The following is a 6,443-nucleotide window of genomic DNA, read 5'->3' as shown; positions in this document are numbered from 1 at the left end:
ATAATTTTTCCAAGCCTTACTGATTCGACTAAGGTATCTTAATTTCTTGAAGAAATTCTCCTTTAACAACATCCATAACAGCATTGGGATTTGCATAAATTCACTTAATAAACCAACAAAGTGCCCAATCCATGAGAGTAGTTTGGAACTCAATAAGTTTATTGGCATCAGGAATCAATCCATCCCTCCAAATAGCTTCACAAAGGTACTAATATTTTTCAACATCTTCACGACCTCCTCTTGAGAGTTCTGGATAGCAAGTAAGTGATCTAACCATATTTTCATCCATGATTGTGTGCCTAGAATGAACAATTACAAATCCTTTGGAACCCTACTAAAAGTGATTACCTGAACTGGACTGAAGACCACTATTGGAACTACTTCCTTGACTAGAACTTCCAATACTATATCTAGAATGTATATGTTGGAGCTTTATAGTCTTAGTTAACTTAGAAAGGAATTGATCAGGATCTTGATACAGTACTAGCAGAAGGATAGGGAGAGGAAGAGTTGTACTGGTATGTTGCGAGTTGTTGCTAATGGAGATTGACTCATCTTTAAAGAAAAACTACCTCATCACAAAGTGCATGTCATCATCTTCTGGAGTATGCTCCCCCTAACATTTTATTCAGCAACACAAGTGGCTCAAGCATGTGAAATCCTTATAACTCTGAGTGGGGTTTAAAAGTCCTAACTAAAATCCCCACAAAATTGTCGTCGACATCTCCTGTTTGTCCAGACGAAGGTCTCTCATGCTCTCTACTTCTCGCAACTCGAGACTATCCATGGTATACTTATGCGACGACGAACCTATCATCACTTCTCCTATCCTTTGCAACTCTCTCCTTCTACACCTAATCTCTCGCAACTTCCTTTCTTTCCACTCATCAGCCATTCTCACCCTTCCCAATGCTCTAAAATTGCATGTCTTGTGCAAGTCCTCTGAATCCATCACAACAACCCCTCATTTTATTAACTGGAAAGAATCTCCCCCACCCCCCAAGTGCAACCCCTAGCACCTAGTGTTTCAACTAGTCATTCGATATTCTTGGAACGAGAGAATATTTTCTTCAACCGTTGATATCTTGATCTGTAGGGGGAATCTCTTTCAACAATTGTCCCCGCAACCCAAACTTAAAAATTACTTTCGCTCTACAAAAGGACTGGTGATCTTCGGTTATAAATTCAATAATATAACCTTTTATTGTCATATTCAACCAAAAATCAACAACCCTTGTCAAATCTATATCCAAACTGGTGGAGTTAAGCCAAATCAGTCGTCAACCAACCTCTACGAATTGTAGGGCGACTTGCAATCCCTACCTTAACTCACAATCATTTCAACCAATCTTGTAACTTCTCAGGAAACTCATACCAGAAAATTTTGTATTGGTCACGGGCAGGGTCAACATAAAGAACTTTTGATCTAACCCAATATAGGTTCATTTATCTTAGTTGAGCTTATTGCATAATGAAGTGATGAACTTTCTGATACCACCAATTATGAATAACTTTACCAAAAATTATAGATACCATGATCTAGATCCCTTTTAAGCTTAGGGTCATAGAAACGGAACCATTTGTTGGAAAAAAATTTCAAATAGATAATGATCCAGGCTTTAACCTGAGTTGCCAACAAAATTGGTCTTTGTAGTCTAGCTTTTCGTTGGCATTTTCACTCCCTTTTCCAAAGGAGCATCTCACCTTAGGCGAGCCAGAACAAAATAAATGATTAAGGGATCTAGATTAATACTAGAACATTGTTTCTTCCACAAACCTTTTATCATCTATGCAACCATATTATAATTGAAACATGCATTCATCATAGAAGAACTAGAGACATCACTTGCATAAGTAAAACATAATATTTTAAAGGGGGCTACACATTTATTGAAACCACAACAATATAGAACTTCCAAAACTCCATTTTATTAGCATAGCCATCCATTACATCTTAGGTCATATAGGTTTATGAGGCTCTCTCATACAAAACATCACATTGAACAATACAACACATAAACTAAAATTTTGCACAGACACAAAAATTTGCAGTGATAGAAAACCTATACTATTTGGAATAGAGACTCAGTATATAGAAAACATGTTTAATTTTTCCCTGTGTGCCTTCCTCTATAGCCTCTTTTGCTTGATTTGGTCTTCTCTGTGTTATCTTTATCTCACCTTGATTTGGTCCTCTTTGAAAAAATATTGGAGTCATTTCCCTTTCCATTTTCCTACTTTTGTAGGCATGCTACCCTATTTTCTAGTTGTGCAAGTCCCCATATTTTATTCTCTGTAGTGTTTAACTTCTTGTGACTTGCTTCCAATCACTTTGGCCATTTTCCTTCCACAATTGTTGTTCAACATATTTCCCCAAAAAAGTGAAGGACCCAGCATATAACCAAAATAACCTTTATAAGAACCAGTAGGATTCAAGATGATGATGTCAACCATGGGGGATGATTCACCATTTTTTGAGTAAAAAAGTAAAAATAAATAAATAAATAAAAATTTTCTTTATCAACTTGTATTTTCAACTTCTCACCTTATGGTTTTACTCAAATTTGGAGTGGGAACACTCGTTGGATCTATAATTTAATTCCTCATCAAAGGAATACACATGTTGCATATTTTTGATCGACCATGTTACATGAAAAATGAGAAAGACATGAAAAACATTATTGCAATCGCGTTTTTTCCTGTATTTCTCATTTTTCATGTATCGGGGTCCATCAAAAGTATGCAACATGGGTAATCCTTGGATAAGGAATTAAATTATGCATCTAACGAGTTCTCTCATTGGAGATTTGATTAAAACCATAGGGATATAAGTTGAAAATATGAATTAAAAAAGTAGTTTTGTATTTTTTCCCTCTAAAATTTGATGATGTAATGTAATATTATTTTATTATTCCAGTATTATTTTATAATATTCCTTAGGAGTCCCATTTTAGGCCTCAAATTTTCTCTAATGGTTAGATTCCACTGCATTGGATTATATTAAGCCATCAAGATGCACACTCGTGAAAAGTGGCACAGAGAACAAACAAAATTCTATATTAATTGGTGATTATTGGGATGAGGAAACTATCAGAAAAATATATATCTTACTGCATGAATACCAAGATCTCTTCCCCAACACTTTATTGAAAATGAAAGGAATAGTTGGAAAGCTAGGGGAAATGAAGATTCCATTGAAACTAGATGCTAAATAGGTGTGATAGATACCATACCACCTAAATAAAATATATAAGCAGAAGGTCAAGAAGATCTCAACAAAATGTTAGAGGTTGGCATAATAGAACCTATCGATAATTCCAAGTGGATTAATTTGATGGTCATACATTAGCTGAAAACATGCGAGATTCAGATATACATGGATATGAAAATTTTACTGATGCATGTGTTCATGACCCTTTCCCTATGCCCTTCATAGACAAGGTTTTGGAAATTTTCAATGGATATGAGGCTTACTCCTTTACAGATGATTTATCAGGGTATCACCAGATTAAAATCGCCAAGGAATATCACCATAAGATGACATCTTCCATGGAGTGGGGATCATTTCAATGTATTATCATGCCTTTCAAGTTGAAGAATGCTCTCGAAGAATTCTCTCGAGTGGTTGTCACATTGTTTAAGGACTTCATACACAATTGTTTGGAGGTTTATTTAGAGGATTTGATTATTTTCAGTTTGCTAAAAAAACACATCAAGGTGTTGTGACTTATGTTAGACAGGTGTAAATAGCTCCATATTTCCTTGAATTTAAAGAAGTGCATTTTTTTCACTAATGGGGATTTTTTTAAGACATATCATATGCAAGTAGGGATTGTTGGTGGATTCAATGAAGATTGCAGTGATTGTGAATCTTCCACCTTCGACCTTAGTTTGAAAATTACGCACTACATTGGGGTACATTGGGTACTATATGAGGTTTATGTGTGGTTATGCATAGATTACCACACTATTGGAATTCTTTTTAAATAAGGACATGGAGTTCTAGTGGGATGAACAATGTTGGCAAGCGCTAGACACATTAAAGGAGAAAGTAGTAATTGTGCCAATTCTAGTCTTCCTTGAGTAGAAAAAATAATTTCATGTGTATGTGTATGCATTGTTGATTTCATTAGGAGAAATATTGGCATGGCCAGGAGAGGCCGAGATGGATCATCCAATAAATTTTTCTAACAGTAATTTATCCTTGGTCGTGAAAATTTACGCCACGACGGAGTATGAGGGACTAGCAATGTTGTATGTTATGTACAAGTTTAAACACTACTTTCTAAGATCGCATTTCAAGTTATACACCGATCATTATGCATTTCACTACCTTTTCAACAAGCCATTGTTGGGGGTGGGATATGTAGATGGCTTTTTTTGTCCCAAGAATATGACTTTAAGGTAATAGTGAAGTTGGGTAGGTTGAATGCAGGGTTGGACCACTTATCTAAGATATTTTCCGATGAAAATTCAAGGAATGTGGATGATAGATTACTTTGGAAAACTATTTAGCATTGGTAAGGTAGATGTTCACTTTGTAGATATTGTTTAATTCCTTAGCATGGGAGTAGTAGATCAAGACTATATAGTCACATAGAAGAAACAATTAGTAGTTAAGTCACCATATTATCAATTGATCTTAGGTTGTTCGTATAAGTTGGGTGCAAATGGTATACTATGTCATTGTGTACTAGAATATGAAAGACGAACTATCTTGACATAGGCACATGAAAGGGTGGACAAAGGCCATTATGCAAGGAAATATACCATACAAAGGGTATTGTGTGTAAGACATTTGGTGTCTGACAATTCACCATGACCCGAAAGAGTTCTATCATAGTTGTGATGTTTATGAGAGATTCCAAAAACCATCTCATCAAGATGAAATTCCCCTACATTGACAGGAAACAATATAACCATTTGACAAGTGGGTAGTGGATTTAATTGGTGTTGGCTTGATGGGCCCTGACCGAGGTTCAGCGTTAAGTAGCCAAACAAATCCCTACACTATTGGACCTTTCGACATCAATCCGGAGAGCGCAGATTGAAGTCTCACCCAAAGCCATATGGGGGGATGCAGGGACCAAGTTTCTGCACCCAGAGATGGTAGTGATGTCGTTTTATACCCTAAACCTTCCTTCACGCAGGTCAATAAGCCTTTTAGGGCTTATCGATATACTCCTCTTAGTCATCCTCTAGACCTCTGCAAAGGTCTATGACTATCCTTCGTGTACCCTAGATAGGAGGATTAGACACTTACACACCCCTATAATTACTCTCACTTCCGTAGTTACCCATATTAGCTTAAGTATCTGATAACTTCAACATGCATTAAGATGATCTTTGTGTAAACAGATATTCTTACTTGCGTTCATATAACAAGGCAAAGCATATGGATTCGCGCATCAATACAAAATTAAAACATAAACCCAATATTCATCATAACATAATCATATGCATCTATAACAAAAGTAAAATAGATCATACATAGATAATTCCAGAATAATTCTCTTTATTAATGCTTCAGATCTTCTTTACAGAATCTAACCGCCCTGCTCACACAGCTACAGAGCCTCTTTCCTACGCTAAGACTCTTCACTCTTAGCTCTCATAGACCCATTACATCCATCAATGACTCAAAACATACTAAGAACTGAATTGCCTTAGACTCTACTAAGACTTCCCATTTTATACAATCCCATGGTCCGTGGACCATGGGTAGATATCCTAAAGCTGACATGACTTACATAAATGAAGGGCGGAAACCCTTTATGACACTTTACATCTTCATTTCACGACTACAAAATGTGGAGACTTTACACTTTTTTATACAAAAACTTGGGCTTTCTTCCCCAAAACGTGGGCTTTTAACCCCAAAAATGACCTTAGGGGACCCATGCCCAACAATTGGGTTGATTAACCCTATGGAAAAAAGGAGTGGAGTGTGTTATATTATAACTATGATAGATTATCTATCCCAATGGGTTAAGGAAACACTCTTTCAAGGCTATAGTTTGGAGACTGTAGCGTGGTTCTTGTTTGAAAATGTTGTCATCCATTTTTTTTGTCCCAATATTTTGATGAGTGATAAGGGAAATCACGTTCTGAATAGAACCATTGAAGCACCGACATATGAGTTTCAATTGCACCATCAGAAAGTACTTCATACCATCCACATGTGAATGAAATAGTAGAGTGCTTCAATAAAAATTTTGAGAATGCATTGATGAAGGTCTCTAGAGTGAATAATGATGACTACAACTTGACTATTCATGAAATACTCCAGGAATACTAGACTAGATTGAAGAAAATTATAGGCCAGACACCATTTCAGTTAGTATTTTTTCAGGACGAAGTAATTCTAATGGAATTCATAGTCCCTAGTATTTATATTCCTTCTGCAACAAAGTTGACAAATTCTAGCATGGTAGAAGAGAGAC

This window comes from Pinus tabuliformis, chromosome 2_2 (genome assembly GCF_031772625.1).
Source record: "Pinus tabuliformis cultivar Carrire ecotype Pingquan chromosome 2_2, CPIR1, whole genome shotgun sequence".
In the NCBI taxonomy this organism is placed as follows: domain Eukaryota; kingdom Viridiplantae; phylum Streptophyta; class Pinopsida; order Pinales; family Pinaceae; genus Pinus; species Pinus tabuliformis.
This window is presented reverse-complemented; position numbering follows the sequence as displayed.